An 18,311-nucleotide genomic window follows, 5' to 3' on the forward strand; every position below is an offset into this window, starting at 1 on the left:
AGCATTTTGTGTTACAACGTGTTGATTAGGAAAAACAAGATAAATTCGCACGATGCCGGATTTCCTTAAAACGTGGTTTTCTGACAAATTTTGACGAAAGAAAATTCTCCTGTGGGTTCTCTTTTGAGGCTACACTTTTAGACGTACAAGCCACTCCAAATCTTTTCGAGTTACAACGTGTTGTTTAGGAGATACAAACTAATTTTGAACGAGGCGTTAATTCTTCTCGTAAAATGTTTCCAAAATGTACGTATTTGTCTTTACTTTGCAACACTGTATTTCCTTATAACGTGGTATTCTTACATATTCTTTTGAGAGAAAACTCTCCTTTGCCTTCTCTTTTGAGGCTACAATCTTAGACATACACGCAACACCAAAGCTTTTCGAGTTACAACGTGTTCTTTAGGAAAAACAAGATAATTTCACACGATGCGGGATTTCCTTAAACGTGGTTTTCTGACAAATTTTGACGAAAGAAAATTCTCCTGTGGGTTCTCCTTTGAGGCGACACGTTTAGATGTACACGCCACACCAAATCTTTTCGAGTTACAAAGTGCTGTTTAAGAGATACAACCTAATTTTGTACGATGCGTTATTTCTTCTTGTAAAGTGTTTCCACTATGTATGTATTTGTCTTTACTCTGCCACACTGTATTTCCTTATAATGTGGTATTCTTATGTATTCTTTCGAGAGAATACTCTCCTGTGCCTCTTCTTTTTTGATGCTACTCGCTTAGACATACACGCAACAACAAAGCTTTTCGAGTTAAAATTTGTTGTTTAGGAAAAACAAGATAATTTCACACGATGCGTGATTTCCTTAAAACGTGGTTTTCTAAAAAAAATTTGAAGAACGAAAATTCTCCAGTGGGTTCTCATTTGAGGCTACACGTTTAGACGTACACGCCACACCAAATCTTTTCGAGTTCCAACGTGTAGTTTAGGAGATACAAGCTAATTTTGTACGATGGGTTATTTCTTCTTGTAAAGTGTTTGCAATATGTACGTATTTGTCTTTACTCTGCAACACAGTATTTCCTTATAACGTGGTATTCTTACATATTCTTTCGAGAAAACTCTCCTGTGCCTTCTCTTTTGAGGCTACATCCTTAGACATACACGCAACACCAAAGCTTTTCGATTTATAACATGTTGTTTAGGAAAAATAAGATAATTTCGCACAATGCGGGATTTCTTTAAAACGTGGTTTCTGACAAATTTTGATGAATGAAAATTTTCCTGTGCGTTCTCTTTGAGGCTACACATTTAGACGTACACGCCACACCAAATCTTTTCGAGTTACAACGTGCTGTTTAGGAGATACAAACTAATTTTGTACGATGCATTATTTCTTCTCGTATTTTTAAGTGTTTCGAATATGTACGTATTTGTCTTTTCTCTACAACATTGTATTTCCTTATAACGTGTTATTCTTACATATTCTTTTGAGAGAAAACTCTCCTGTGCCTTCTCTTTTGAGGCTACACTCTTAGACATACACGCAATACGAAAGCTTTTCGAGTTACAACATGTTGTTTAGGAAAAACAAGATAATTTCGCCCGATGCGGGATTTCCTTAAAACGTGGTTTTCTGACAAATATTGACAAAAGAAAATTCTCCTGTGGGCTCTCTTTTGAGGCTACACGTTTAGACATACACGCCACACCAAATCTTTTCGAGTTACAACGTGTTGTTTAGGAGATACAACCTAATTTTGTAAGATGCGTTATTTCTTCTCGTAAAGTGTTTCCAGTACGTACGTACTTCTCTTTACTCTGTAACACTGTATTTCCTTATAACGTGGTATTCTTACATATTCTTTTGAGAGAAAACTCTCCTGTGCCTTCTCTTTTGAAGCTACACGCTTAGACATACACGCAACACCAAAGCGTTTCGGGTTACAACGTGTTGTTTAGGAAAAACAAGATAATTTCGCGCGAAGCTGGATTTCCTTAAAACGTGGTTTTCAGACAAATTTTGACAAAAGAAAATTCTCCTGTGGGTTCTCTTTTGAAGGCTACACGTTTAGTCTTACATGCCACACGCAATCTTTTTGAGTTACAACGTGTTGTTTAGGAGATATCACCTAATTTTTTAAGATGCGTTATTTCTTCTCTTAAAGTGTTTCCAATACGTAAGTATTTGTCTTAACTCTGCAACACTGTATTTCCTTATAACGTGGTATTCTTACATATTCTTTCGAGAGAAAACTCTCCTGTGCCTTCTCTTTTGAGGCTACACGCTTAGACATACACGCAACACCAAAGATTTTCGAGTTACAATGTGTTGTTTAGGAAAAACAAGATAATTTCGCACAATGCGGGATTTCCTTATAACGTGGTTTTCTGACAAATTTTGACGAAAGAAAATTCTCCTGTGGGTTCTCTTTTGAGGCTACACGTTTAGACGTACACGCCACACCAAATCTTTTCGAGTTACAACGTGTTGTTTATGAGATACAAGCTAATTTTTTATGATCCATTTTTTATTCTCGTAAAGTTTAAGTGTTTCCAATAGGTACGTATTTGTCTTTACTCTGCAACACTGTATTTCCTTATAACGTGGTATTCTTACGTATTCTTTCAAGAGAAAACTCTCCTGTGCCTTCTCTTTTGAGGCTACACGCTTAGACATACACGCAACACCAAAGCTTTTCGAGTTACAACTTGTTGATTAGGAAAAACAAGATAATTTCTCACGATGCGGGATTTCATCAAAACTTTGTTTTGTGACAAATTTTGACAAAAGAAATTTCTCCTGTGTGTTCTCTTTTGAGGCTACACGTTTAGACGTACATGCCACACCAAATATTTTCAAGTACAACGTGTTGTTTAGGAATTACAAGCTAATTTTGTACGATGCGTTATTTCTTCTCGTAAAGTGTTTCCAATATATACATATTTGTCTTTACTCTGCAGCACTGTATTTAATAATAATGTGGTATTCTTACATATTCTTTCGAGAGAAAACTCTCCTGTGTGTTCTCTTTTGAAGCTACACGCTTAAATATACACGCAACACCAAAGCTTTTCGAGTTACAACGTGTTGTTTAGGAGATACAAGCTAATTTTTTACGATGCGTTATTTCTTCTCATAAAGTGTTTCCAACATGTACCTATATGTCTTTACTCTGCAACACTGTATTTCCATATAACGTGGTATTATTACATATTCTTTCGAGAGAAAACTCTCCTGTGACTTCTCTTTTGAGGCTGCATGCTTAGACATAGACAGAACACCAAAGCTTTTCGAGTTACAACGTGTTGTTTAGGAAAAACAAGATAATTTCGCATGTTGTGGGATTTCCTTAAAACGTGGTTTTCTGAAAAAAATTGACGAAAGAAAATTCTCCTGTGGGTTCTCTTTTGAGGCTACACGTTTAGACATACAAGCTACACCAAATCTTTTCAAGTTACAACTTGTAGTTTAAGAGATACAAGCTAATTTTTATGATGCGTTATTTCTTCTTGTAAAGTCTTTCCAATACGTACATGTTTGTTTTTACTCTGCAACACTGTATTTCCTTATAATGTGGTATTCTTACATATTCTTTCGAGAGAAAACTCTCCTGCGCCTTCTGTTTTGAGGCTACACGCTTAGACATACATGCAACACCAAAGCTTTTCGAGATACGATGTGTTGTTTAGGAAAAACAAGATAATTTCGCACGATTTGGGATTTCCTTAAAACGTGGTTTTCTGACAAATTTTGATGAAAGAAAATTCTCCTGTGATTTCTCCTTTGAGGCTACATATTTAAACGTACAGGCCACACCAAATCTTTTCGAGTTACAACGTGTTGTTTAGGAGATGCAAGCTAATTTTGTAAGATGCCTTATTTCTTCTAGTAAAGTGTTTCCAATACGTATTTGTCTTTACTCTGCAATACTGTATATCCTTATAACGTGGTATTGTTACATATTCTTTCAAGAGAAAACTCTCCTGTGCCTTCTCTTTTGAGGCTACATGCTTAGACATACACGCAACACCAAAGCTTTTCGAGTTATAACACTTTGTTTAGGAAAAACAAGATAATTTCGCACGATGCGGGATTTCCTTAAAACGTTGTTTTCTGACAAATTTGGACGACAGAAAATTCTCCTGTTGGTTCTCTTTTGAGGCTACACGTTTAGACGTACATGCCACACCAAATGTTTTCGAGTTACAAAGTGTTGTTTAGGCGATACAAGCTAATTTTGTACGAGGCGTTATTTCTTCTTGTAAAGTGTTTCCAATACGTATGTATTTGTCTTTACTCTGCAACAATGTATTTCCTTATAACGTGGTATTCTTACATATTCTTTCGAGAGCAAACTCTCATGTGCTATCTCTTTTGAGGCTACATGCTTAGATATACTCGCAACAGCAAAGCTTTTACTGTTGAAACGTGTTGTTTAGGAAAAAAAAAGTTAATTTCGCACGATGCGGGATTTCCTTAAAACGTGGTTTTCTGACAAATTTTGACGAAAAAAACAAAATTAGCTTGTATCTCCTAAACAACACATTGTAACTCGAAAAGATTTGGTGTGGCGTGTACGTCTAAACGTGTAGCCTATAAGGAGACCCCACAGGAGAATTTTCTTTCGTCAAAATTGTCAGAAAACCACGTTTTAAGGAAATCCCGCATCCTGTGAAATTATCTTGTTTTTCCTAATCAACACGTTGTAATGCGAAAAGCTTTGGTGTTGCATGTATGTCAAAGCGTGTAGCCTCAAAGGAGAACGCACAGGTGAGTTTTCTATGGAAAGAATATGTAAGAATACCACTTTATTAGGAAACACAGTGTCTCAGAGGAAAGACAAATACGTACTCTACTGGAAACACCATACGAAAAGAAATAACGTATCATACAAAATTAGCTTGTATCTCCTAAACAGCACGTTGTAACTCGAAAGGATTTGGTGGGGCGTGTACGTGTACACGTGTAGCCTCAAAACAGAACCCACAGGAGAATTTCCTTTCGTCAAAATTTTTCAGAAAACCACGTTTTAAGGAAAGTATCTTTTTTTTCCCTAATCAACATGTTGTAACGCTAAATGCTTTGGTGTTGCATGTATGACTAAGTTTGTAGCCTCAAAAGAGAATGCACAAGAGAGTTTTCTATCGAAAGAATATGTAAGAATACCACCTTATAAGGAAATACAGTGTTGCAGAGTAAAGACAAAAACGTACGTATTGGAAACACTTTATGAGAAGAAATAACGCATCGTACAAAATTAGCTTGTATCTCCTAAACTACACGTTGTAACTCGAAAAGCTTCGGTGTTGCGTGTATGTCTAAGCATGTAGCCTCAAAATAGAAGGTACAGGAGAGTTTTCTCTCGAAAGAATATGTAAGAATACCACGTTATAAGGAAATACAGTGTTGCAGAGTAAAGACAAATACATACGTATTGGAAACACTTAACGAGAAGAAATAACGCTTCTAACAAAATTAGCTTGTATCTCCTATACAACACGTTGTAACTCGAAAAGATTTGGTGTGTCGTGTACGTCTAAACGTATAGCCTCAAAAGAGAACCAACAGGAGAATTTTCTTCCGTCAAAATTTGTCAGAAAACCACGTTTTATGGAAATCCCGCATCGTGAGAAATTATCTTATTTTTCCTAATCAACATGTTGTAACACGAAATGCTTTGGTTTTGCCTGTATGCCTAAGCGTGTACCCTCAAAAGAGAAGGCACAGGAGAGTTTTCTCTCGAAAGAATATGTAAGAATACCACGTTATAAGAAAATACAATGTTGCAGAGTAAAGACAAATACGTACGTATTGGAAACACTTTACGAGAAGAAATAAAGCATCATACAAAATTAGCTTGTATCTCCTAAACAACACGTTGCAACTCGAAAGGTTTTGGTGTGGTGTGTACGTCTAAATGTGTAGCCTCAAAAGAGAACCAAAAGCCGAATTTTCTTTCGTCAAACTTTTTCAGAAAACCACGTTTTAAGGATATCCCGCATCGTGCAAAATTATCTTATTTTTCCTATCAACACGTTGTAACACGAAATGCTTGGGTTTTGCCTGTATGTCTAAGCATGTAGCCTCAAAAGAGAAGGCACAGGAGAGTTTTCTCTCGAAAGAATATGTAAGAATACCACGTTATAAGGAAATACAGTGTTGCAGAGTAAAGACAAATACATACGTATTGGAAACACTTTACGAGAAGAAATAAAGCATCCTACAAAATTAGCTTTTATCTCCTAAACAACAAGTTGTAACTCGAAAAGTTTTGGTGTGGCGTGTACGTCTAAACGTGTAGCCTCAAAAGAGAACCCACAGGAGAATTTTCTCTCGTCAAAATTTTTCAGAAAAGCACGTTTTAAGGAAATCCAGCATCGTGTGAAACGATCTTGTTTTTCCGAAACAACACGTCGAAACTCGAAAAGCTTTGGTATTGCGTGTATGGGTAAGCGTGTAGCCTCAAAAGAGTAGGCACAGGAGAATTATCTCTCGAAAGAATATGTAAGCATACCACGTTAAAAGGAAATATAGTGTTGCAGAGTAAAGACAAATACGTACTTATTGGAAACACTTTAAGAGAAGAAATAACGCATCGTACAAAATTAGCTTGTATCTCCTAATCAACACGTTGTAACTCGAAAAGATTTGGTGTGGCGTGTACGTCTAAACGTGTAGCCTCAAAAGAGAACCCACAGGAGAATTTTCTTTCGTCAAAATTTGTCAGAAAACCAAGTTTGGAGGAAATCCCGTATCGTGGGAAATTATCCTGTTTTTCCTAAACAACACGTCGTAACTCGAAAAGCTTTCGTGTTGCGTGTCTGTCTAAGTGTGTAGCCTCAAAAGAGAAGGCACAGGAGAGTTTTCTCTCGAAAGAATATGCAGGAATACTATGTTATAAGGAAATACAGTGTTGCAGAGTAAAGACAAATACGTACTTATTGGAAACACTTTACGAGAAGAAATAACGCATCGCAAAAATTAGATTGTATCTCCTAAACAACACGTTGTAACTCGAAAATATTTGGTGTGACGTGTACTTCTAAATGTGTAGCCTCAAAAGAGAAGCCAAGGAGAATTTTCTTTCGTCAAAATTTGTCAGAAATCCACGTTTTAAGGAAATCCCGCATCGTGCGAAATTATCTTGTTTTTCCTAAACAACATGTTGTAACTCGAAAAGCTTTGGTGTTGCGTGTATGTCTAAGCGTGTAGCCTCAAAATAGAACACTCAGGAGAGTTTTCTCTCGAAAGAATATGTAAGAATACCACCTTATAAGGAAATACAGTGTTGCAGAGTAAAGACAAATACGTACCTATTGGAAACACTTTACAAAGTGAAATAACGCATCTTACAAAATCAGCTTGTATCTCCTAAACAGCACGTTGTAACTCGAAAAGCTTTGGTGTTGCGTGTATGTCTTAACGTGTAGCCTCAAAAGAGAACCCACAGGAGAATTTTCTTTAATCAACATTTTTTCAGAAAACCACATTTTAAGGAAATCCCGCATCGTGCGAAATTATCTTGTTTTTCCAAAACAACACGTTGTAACTCAAAAAGCGTTGGTGTTGCGTGTATGTCTAATCGTGTAGCCTCAAAAGAGAAGGCACAGGAGAGTTTTCTCTTGAAGGAATAAGTAAGAATATCACGTTATAAGGAAATACAGTGTTGCAGAGTAAAGACAAATACACAAGTATTGGAAACACTTTACGAGAAGAAATAATGCATCGTACAAAATTAGCTTGTATCTCCTAAACAACAGGTTGTAACTCGAAATGATTTGGTGTGACGTGTACTTCTAAACGTGTAGCCTCAAAAGAGAACCCACAGGAGAATTTTCTTTCGTAAAAATTTGTCAGAGAACCACGTTTTAAGGAAATCCCGCATCGTGTTAAATTTTCTTGTTTTTCCTAAACAACACGTTGGAACTCGAAAAGCTTTGGTGTTGCGTGTATGTCTAAGTGTGTAGCCTCAAAAGAAAACGTACAGGACAGTTTTCTCTCGAAAGAATATGTAAGAACAGCACGTTATAAGGAAACACAGTGTTGCAGAGTAAAGACAAATACGTACGTATTGGAAACACTTTACAAGAAGAAATAACGCATAGTACAAAATTAGGTTGTATCTCCTAAACAACACGTTGTAACTCGAAAGGATTTGGTGTGGCGTGTACATCTAAACTTGTAGCCTCAAAAGAGAACCCACAGGAGAATTTTCTTTCGTAAAATTTTGTCAGAAAACCACGTTTTAAGGAAATCCCGCTTCGTGCGAAATTATCTTGTTTTTCCTAAACAACATGTTGTAACTAGAAAAGTTTGGTGTTGCGTGTATGTCTAAGCGTGTAGCCTCAAAAGAGAATGCACAGGAGAGTTTTATCTCGAAAGAATATGTACGAATACTACGTTATAAGGAAATACAGTGTTGCAGAGTAAAGACAAATACATATATATTGTAAACACTTTACGAGAAGAAATAACGCATCGTACAAAATTAGCTTGTATCTCCTAAACAACGAGTTGTAACTCGAAAATATTTGGTGTGGCATGTACGTCTAAACGTGTAGCCTCAAAAGAGAACCAACTGGAGAATTTTCTTTCGTCAAAATTTGTCAGAAAACCACGTTTTAAGGAAATCCCGCATCGTGCGAAATTATCTTGTTTTTCCTAATCAACACGTTGTAACGCGAAAAGCTTTGGTGTTTTGTGTATGTGTAAGCATGTAGCCTCAAAAGAGAAGGCACAGGAGAGTTTTCTCTTGAAAGAATATGTAAGAATACCACGTTATAAGGAAATACAGTGTTGCAGAGTAAAGACAAATATGTACTTATTGGAAACACTTTACGAGATGATATAACACATCGCATAAATTAGATTGTATCTCCTAAACAACATGTTGTAACTCGAAAGGATTTGGTGTGACGTGTACTTCTAAACGTGTAGCCTCAAATGAGAACCCACTGGAGAATTTTCTTTCTTCAAAATTTGTCAGAAAATCACGTTTTAAGGAAATCCCGCATCGTGCGAAATTATCTTGTTTTTCCTAAACAACATGTTGTAACTCGAAAAGCTTTGGTGTTGCGTGTATGTATAAGGGTGTAGCCTCAAAAGAGAACACACAGGAGATTTTTCTCTCGAAATAATATGTAAGAATACCACCTCATAAGGAAATACAGTGTTGCAGAGTAAATACAAAAACGTACCTATTGGAAACACTTTATGAAGAGAAATAACGCATCTTACAAAATTATCTTGTATCTCCCAAACAGCACGTTGTAACTCGAAAAGCTTTGGTGTTGCGTGTATGTCTTAACGTGTAACCTCAAAAGAGAACCCACAGGAGAATTTTCTTTAGTCAACATTTTTTCAGAAAACCACGTTTTAAGGAAATCCCGCATCGTGCGAAATTATCTTGTTTTTCCAAAACAACACGTTGTAACTCAAAAAGCTTTGGTGTTGCGTGTATGTCTAATCGTGTAGCCTCAAAAGTGAAGGCACAGGAGAGTTTTCTCTTGAAGGAATAAGTAAGAATACCACGTTATAAGGAAATACAGTGTTGCAGAGTAAAGACAAATATGTAAGTATTGGAAACACCTTACGAGAAGAAATAACGCAGCGTTCAAAATTTGCTTGTATCTCCTAAACACACGTTGTAACTCGAAAATATTTGGTGTGACGTGTACTTCTAAGCGTGTAGCCTCAAAAGAGAACCCACAGGAGAATTTTCTTTCGTAAAAATTTGTTAGAAAACCACGTTTTAAGGAAATCCCGCATCATGCGAAATTATCTTGTTTTTCCTAAACAACAGGTTGGAACTCGAAAAGCTTTGGTGTTGCGTGTATGTCTAAGTGTGTAGCCTCAAAGGAAATGATCAGGACATTTTTCTCTCGAAAGAATATGTAAGAATACCACGTTATAAGGAAATACATTGTTGCAGAGTAAAGACAAATAGGTACGTATTGGAAACAATTTAAAAGTAGAAATAACGCATAGTACAAAATTAGGTTGTATCTCCTAAACAACACGTTGTAACTCGAAAGGATTTGGTGTGGCGTGTACATCTAAACTTGTAGCCTCAAAAGAGAACCCACAGGAGAATTTTCTTTCATAAAATTTTGTCTGAAAACCACGTTTTAAGGAAATCCCGCATCGTGCGACATTATCTTGTTTTTCCTAAACAGCATGTTGTAACTCGAAAAGCTTTGGTGTTGCGTGTATGTCTAAGTGTGTAGCCTCAAAAGAAAATGCACAGGAGAGTTTTATCTCGAAAGAATATGTAAGAATACTACGTTATAAGGAAATACAGTGTTGCAGAGTAAAGACAAATACATATATTTTGTAAACACTTACGAGAAGAAATTATGCATCGTAAAAATTAGCTTGTATCTCCTAAACAACACGTTGTAACTCGAAATATTTGGTGTGGCGTGTACGTCTAAACGTGTAGCCTCAAAAGAGAACCCACAGGAGAATTTTCTTTAGTCAACATTTTTTCAGAAAACCACGATTTAAGGAAATCCCGCATCGTGCGAAATTATCTTGTTTTTCCTAAACAAAAAGTTGTAACTCAAAAAGCTTTGGTGTTGCGTGTATGTCTAAGCGTGTAGCATCCTTATAACATGGAATGCTTACATGTTCTTTCGAGAGAAAACTCTCCTGTGCCTACTCTTTTGAGGCTACACGCTTACCCATAAACACAACACCAAAGCTTTTCCAGTTACGACGTGTTGTTTAGGAAAAACAAGATCATTTAGCACTATGCCGGATTTCCATAAAACGTGCTTTTCTGACAAATTTTGACGAAAGAAAATTCTCCTGTGGGTTCTCTTTTGAGGCTACATATTTAGACGTACATGGCACATCAAATCTTTTCGAGTTACAACTTGTTGTTTAGGAGATACAAGCTAATTATGTACGATGCTTTATTTCTTCTCTTAAAGTGTTTCCAATAAGTACGTATTTGTCTTTAATCTGCAACATTGTATTTCCTTATAACGAGGTATTCTTACATATTCTTTTGAGAGAAAACTCTCCTGTGCCTACTCTTTTGAGGCTACACGCTTAGACATACAGGCAAAACCAAAGCATTTCATGTTACACCGTGTTGATTAGGAAAAATAAGATAATTTCGCACGATGCGGGATTTCCTTAAAACGTGGTTTTCTGACAAATTTTGATGAAATAAAATTCTCCTGTTGGTTCTCTTTTGAGGCTACACGCTAAGACATACACGCAATACCAAAGCTTTTCGAGTGACAACGTGTTTTTTCGGAAAAACATGATAATTTCTCACGATGCGGGATTTCCTTAAAACGTGGTTTTCTGAAAATTTTTGACGAAAGAAAATTCTCCTGTGGGTTCTGTTTTGAGGCTACACCTTTAGACATGCACACCACACCAAATCTTTTCGAGTTACAACGTGTAGTTTAGGAGATACAAGCTAATTTTTACGATGCGTTATTTCTTCTTGTAAAGTGTTTCCAATACTTATGTATTTGTCTTTACTCTGCAACACTGTATTTCCTTATATCGTGGTATTCTTACATATTCTTTCGAGAGAAAACTCTGCTGTGCCTTCCCTTTTGAGGCTACATGCTTAGTCATACACGCAACACCAAAGCTTTTCGAGATACAATGTGTTGTTTAGGAAAAACTAGATAATTTCCCCCATGCGGGATTTCCATAAAACGTGGATTTCTGACAAATTTTGACGAAAGAAAATTCTCCTGTGGGTTCTCTTTTGAGGCTACACGTTTAGCCGTACACGCCACACCAAATCTTTTCGACTTACAACGTGTTCTTTAGGAGATACAAGTTAATTTTGTACGATGCGTTATTTCTTCTCTTGAAGTGTTTCCAATAAGTATGTATTTGTCTTTACTCTGCAACACTGTATTTCCTTATAACGTGCTATTCTTACATATTCTTTCAAGAGAAAACTCTCCTGTGCCTTCTCTTTTGAGACTACACACTTAGACATACAGGCAAAACCAAAGCATTTCGTGTTACAACATGTTGATTAGGAAAAATAAGATAATTTCGCACGATGCAGGATTTCTTTAAAACGTGGTTTTCTGACAAATTTGACGAAAGAAAATTCTCCTGTTGGTTCTCTTTTGAGGCTACATGTTTAGACATACACGCCACACCAAATTTTTTCGAGTTACCACTTGTTGTATAGGAGATACAAGCTAATTTTGTATGAAGCGATATTTCTTCTCGTAAAGTGTTTCCAATACATATGTATTTGTCCTTACTCTGCAACACTGTATTTCTTTATAACGTGGTATTCTTACATATTCTTTCGAGATAAAACTCTCCTGTACATTCTCTTTTGAGGCTACATGCTTAGACATACACGCAACACCAAAGATTTTCGCGTTACAATGTGTTGATTAGAAAAAACAAGATAATTTCGCACGATGCGGGATTTCCTTAAAACATGGTTTTCTGACAAATTTTGAAGAAAGAAAATTCTCCTGTGTGTTCTCTTTTGAGGCTACACGTTTAGACGTACACGCCACACCAAATCTTTTCGAGTTACAACGTGTAGTTTAGGAGATACAAGCTAATTTTTACGATGCCTTATTTCTTCTCTTAAAGTGTTTCCAATATGTATGTATTTGTCTTTACTCTGCAACACTGTATTTCCTTATAAGGTGGTATTCTTACATATTCTTTCGAGAGAAAACTCTCCTGTGCCTTCTCTTTTGAGGCTACACGCTTAGACATACAGGCAAACCAAAGCATTTCGTGTTACAACGTGTTGATTAGGAAAAATAAGATAATTTCACACGATGCGGGATTTCCTTAAAACGTGGGTTTCTGACAAATGTTGACGAAAGAAAATTCTCCTGTGGGTTCTCTTTTGAGGCTACCAATTTAGACGTACACGCCACACCAAATCCTTTCGAGTTACAACGTGTTGTTTAGGAGATACAAGCTAATTTTGTATGATGCATTATTTCTTCTCCTAAAGTGTTTCCAATACATACGTATTTGTCTTTACTCTGCAACAATGTATTTCCTTATAACGTGGTATTCTTACATATTCTTTCGAAAGAAAACTCTCCTGTGTGTTCTCTTTTGAGGCTACACTCTGAGAAATACACGCAACACAAAAGCTTTTCGAGTTACAACGTGTTGTTTAAGAAAAACATGATAATTTCGCACGATGCGGGATGTCCTTAAAACGTGGTTTTCTGAAAATTTTGACGAAAGAAAATTCTCCTGTGGGTTCTGTTTTGAGGCTACCCATTTAGACCTACACGCCACACCAAATCTTTTCGAGTTACCACTTGTTGTATAGGAGATACAAGCTAATTTTGTATGAAGCGTTATTTCTTCTCGTAAAGCGTTTCCAATACATATGTATATGTCTGTACTCTGAAACACTGTATTTCCTTATAACGTGGTATTCTTACATATTCTCTCGAGATAAAACTCTCCTGTGCATTCTTTTTTGAGGCTACACGCTTAGACTTACACGCAAAACCAAAGATTTTCGTGTTACAATGTGTTGATTAGAAAAAACAAGATATTGTGAAGGGGGTCATTTCCCTAATTTCTTTCTCAGCCTGCTTATCCTTTGAGTATAGGAAGGCCACTGATTTGCTGGAGATGATTTTATAACCTGCCACTTTGCTGAAGTTGTTTATCAGCTGTAGGAGCTCTCTAGTGGAGTTCTTTGGGTCACTTAGGTAGACGATCATGTCGTCTGCAAATAATGATAGTTTGACTTCTTCCTTTCCAATTTGTATCCCTTTGACCTCCTTATGTTGTCGAATTGCCCGAGCTAGTACCTCAAGTACAATATTGAAAAGATAAGGAGAAAGGGGGCAGCCTTGTCTGGTCCCTGATTTCAGTGGGATTGCTTCAAGTTTCTCTCCATTTAGTTTGATGCTGGCTACCGGTTTGCTGTATATTGCTTTTACTATGTTTAGGTATGGGCCTTGAATTCCTGTTCTCTCCAAGACTTTAAGCATGAAGGGATGCTGAATTTTGTCAAATGCTTTTTCAGCATCCAATGAAATGACCATGTGGTTTTGTTCTTTGAGTTTGTTTATGTAGTTGATTGTATTGATGGATTTCCGTATATTGAACCAACCCTGCATTCCCGGGATAAAGCCTACTTGATCATGGTGGATGATCGTTTTGATGTGTTCTTGGATTCGGTTGACAAGAATTTTATTGAGTATTTTTGCATCGATGTTCATAAGGGAAATTGGTCTGAAGTTCTCTTTCTTTGTTGGATCTTTTTGTGGCTTTGGTATCAGCGGAATTGTGGCTTCGTAGAAGGACTTGGGTAGTGTTCCTTCTGTTTCTATTTTGTGGAATAGTTTGAAGAGTATAGGTGTTAACTCTTCTTTGAAGGTCTGGTAGAATTCTGCACTGAAGCCATCTGGTCCTGTGCTTTTTTTGGTTGGAAGACTTTCTATGACTCCTTCTATTTCTTTAGGCATTATGGGACTGTTTAGATGGTCTAGTTGGTCCTGATTTAATTTTGGTATTTGGTATCTGTCAAGGAAATTGTCCATTTCCTCCAGATTCTCCAGTTGTGTTGAGTACAGGCTCTTGTAGTAGGATCTGATGATTTTTTGGATTTCCTCAGTTTCCGTTGTTATATCTCCCTTTTCATTTCTAAGTTTGTTAATTTGGATACTTTCTCTGTGCCCTTTGGTCAGTCTGGCTAAGGGTTTATCTATCTTGTTGATTTTCTCAAAGAACCAGCTCCTGGTTTTGTTGATTTTTTGAATGGTTCTCTTTGTTTCTACTTGATTGATTTCGGCCCTGAGTTTGATGATTTCCTGACTTCTACTCCTCCTGGGCGAAATAGCTTCTTTTTGTTCTAGGGCTTTCAGGTGTGTCATTAAGCTGGTAATGTATGCTCTCTCCATTTTCTTTTTGGAGGCACTCAGGGCTATGAGTTTTCCTCTTAGCACTGCTTTCATTGTGTCCCATAGATTTGGGTATGTTGTGTTTTCATTTTCATTGTGTTCTAAAAAGTCTTTAATTTCTTTCTTTATTTCTTCCTTGACCAAGGTATCATTGAGTAGAGTATTGTTCAGTTTCCACGTGTATGTGGGTTTTCTGTTGTTTCTGTTGCTATTGAAGACCACTTCTACTCCATAGTGATCAGATAGGAGGCATGGGATTAGTTCTATCTTCTTATATTTGTTGAGGTCTGTCTTGTGACCAATTATATGGTCGATTTTGGAGAAGGTACCATGAGGTGCTGAGAAAAAGGTATATTCTTTTGTTTTAGGATAGAATGTTCTATATATATCTGTTAAATCTAATTGGTCCAGAGCTTCAATTAGTTTCATTGTGTCCCTGTTTAGTTTCTGTTTTCCTGATCGGTCCATTGAGGAAAGTGCAGTGTTGAAGTCACCCACAATTATTGTGTTAGGTGCAATGTGTGCTTTTAGTTTTAATAAAGTTTCTTTTACGAAAGAGGGTGCCCTTGCATTTGGGGCATAGATGTTCAGGATTGACAGTTCTTCTTTTTGTATTTTTCCTTTGACCAGCAAGAAGTGTCCCTCAGGGTCTCTTTTGATGACTTTGGGTTGAAAGTCAATTTTATCTGATATTAAAATGGCTACTCCAGCTTGTTTCCTGAGACCATTTGCTTGTAAAATTGTCTTCCAGCCTTTTACTCTAAGGTAGTGTTTGTCTTTGACCCTGAGGTGTGTTTCCTGTAAGCAGCAAAATGTAGGGTCCTGTTTACATATCCATTCAGTTAGTCTGTGTCTTTTTATTGGGGCATTAAGTCCATTGATGTTAAGAGATATTAAGGAATAGTGATTGTTACTTCCTATCATTTTTGACGTTATTTTTAAATTTGAATGCTTAACTTCTTTTGGGTTTGATGAAAGGTTACTATCTTGCTTTTTCCAGGGTGAAGTTTCCCTCCTTGTATTGGTGTTGTCCTCCTATTATCCTTTTTAGGGCCGGGTTTGTGGATAGATATTGGGTAAACTTGGTTTTGTCATGAAATATCTTAGTTTCTCCATCTATGGTGATTGAGAGTTTTGCTGGATATAGTTGTTTTCGTTGGCATTTGTGTTCTCTTAGAGTCTGCATGAGATCTGCCCAGGACCTTCTAGCCTTCATAGTCTCCGGTGAAAAGTCTGCTGTGATTCTGATAGGTCTTCCTTTATATGTTACTTGGCCTTTTTCTCTTACTGCCTTTAGTATTCTTTCTTTGTTTAGAACATTTGGTGTTTTGATTATTATGTGACGGGAAGTATTTCTCTTCTGGTCCAGTCTGTTTGGAGTTCTGTAGGCTTCTTGTATATTCATGGGCATCTCTCTCTTTAGGTTAGGGAAGTTCTCTTCCATAATTTTATTGAAGACATTTGCTGGCCCTTTAAGTTGTAAATCTTCACTCTCATCTATGCCTATAATCCTTTGGTTTGGTCTTCTCATTGTGTCCTGGATTTCCTGGATATTTTGGGTTACAAGCTTTTTGCATTTTGCATTGTCTTTAACTGTTGAGTCCATGGTTTCTATGGAATCTTCAGCATCTGAGATTCTTTCTTCTATCTCTTGTATTCTGTTGTTGATATTTGCAGCTCTGTCCCCTGATTTCTTCCCAAGGCTTTCTATCTCCAAAGTTGTCTCCCTTTGAGTTTTCTTAGTTGTTTCTACTTCTGATTGTAGATCCTGGATGGTTTTGCTTAGCTCCTTCACTTGCATGTTTGTGTTTTCCTGTAATTCTTTAAGAGATTTTTGTGTTTCCTCTTTCATGACCTCAGCCTGTTGACCAAAGTTCTCCTGTATTTCTTTAAGAGATTTTTGTGTTTCGTCTTTCATGACCTCAGCCTGTTGACCAAAGTTCTCCTGTATTTCTTTAAGTGTTTTTTGCATTTCCTCCTTGTTGGCTTTTGTATTCTCCTGGATTTCTTTCAATGATTTTTGTGTTTCCCTTGCAAGGGCTTCTAACTTTGGATCCATTTTCTCCTGAATTTCTTTAAGTATGTCCTTCATGTGTTCCTGTACCAGCATCATGACCAGTGATTTTAAATCCAAATCTTGTTTTACTGGTGTGATGGGGTATCCAGGACGTGTTGGTAGAGGAGAATTGGGTTCAGATGTTGCCATATTGCCTTGATTTCTGTTAGTGACGTCCCTGCGTTTGCCTTTTGCCATCTAGTTCTCACTGGTGTTAGTTTGTCTTGTCAGTGCTGGACTCACCAGTGCAAGCTGCCCCTTCCCCGTTGGCCTCTGGTGCACAGCTTACCTCCTGCACTGCTTGTAGACAGGGTGCTGCTGCCCAGGCTGTTCAGATCCCAAAGCAGGCACCCGAAGGCTCCTGCTGGGGCCCACTGGATTCACTGGAGCACACTGACTTCTCCCAGCTGGCCGCCCGGAAACCCAGCTAGCCACTTGCAGGACTTGGAGATGTGGTGCTGCCGCCCAGGCTGATCTGGGCAGCAGAACTCCCAACTGGGTTGGTGCACACAAGGCTAGCCTAGCTGCCCAGGCCCTGAGTCTAGGCAAAAGCCTGGCAGGCCAATGTCGGTGCAAAGTTCCCCTCAGCTGTGGGTGTTAATTGGGTGTGTCAGGTGGCTAGGATGGTGGCGTGTTCGAGTTCCCTGAGAGTGCTGGGAGAGTCTGCTGGGCTAACAACCTCCTGGCTGGGTCAGCACACAGATGGCCCAACGATCAGACCAGGGCCTGGGGGGCAGTCCAGGGCCTGACCGTCTGAGACCCCTGCTATGTCCGCCTCGGGCTATGCCTGTTAGCTGGTTTGGTTTTGCCTGCTAGGTCTCTCTGGCTTCCCGTAGGCAAAATGGCGGTGGTGCGCAAACTGGCCCGGATAAACAACCTCCTGGCCGGGTCGGCACACAGATGGCCCACCGAGCAGCCCAGGGCCTGGGGGCAGTCCAGGGCCTGACCGTCTGAGACCCCTGCTTTGTCCGCCTTGGGCTATGCCTGTTAGCTGGTTTGGTTTTGTCTGCTAGTCTCTCTGGCTTCCCGCAGGCAAAATGGCGGTGGTGCGCACCGGCCCGGGCAAACAAGTTCCTGGCTGGGTCGGCACACAGATGGCCCACCGAGCAGCCCAGGACCTGGGGGCAGTCCAGGGCCTGACCGTCTGAGACCCCTGCTATGTCTGCCTTGGGCTATGCCTATTAGCCAGTTTGGCTTTGCCTGCTAGGTCTCTCTGGCTTCCCGTAGGCAAAATGGCGGTGGTGCGCAAACGGCTCTGATAAACAACCTCCTGGCCGGGTCAGCACACAGATGGCCCACCGAGCAGTCCTGGGCCTGGGTGCAGTCCAGAGCCTGACCGTCTGAGACCCCTGCTATGTCCGCCTTGGGCTATGCCTGTTCGCTGGTTTGGTTTTGCCTGCTAGGT

This window comes from Apodemus sylvaticus, chromosome 6 (genome assembly GCF_947179515.1).
Source record: "Apodemus sylvaticus chromosome 6, mApoSyl1.1, whole genome shotgun sequence".
NCBI classification, from domain to species: domain Eukaryota; kingdom Metazoa; phylum Chordata; class Mammalia; order Rodentia; family Muridae; genus Apodemus; species Apodemus sylvaticus.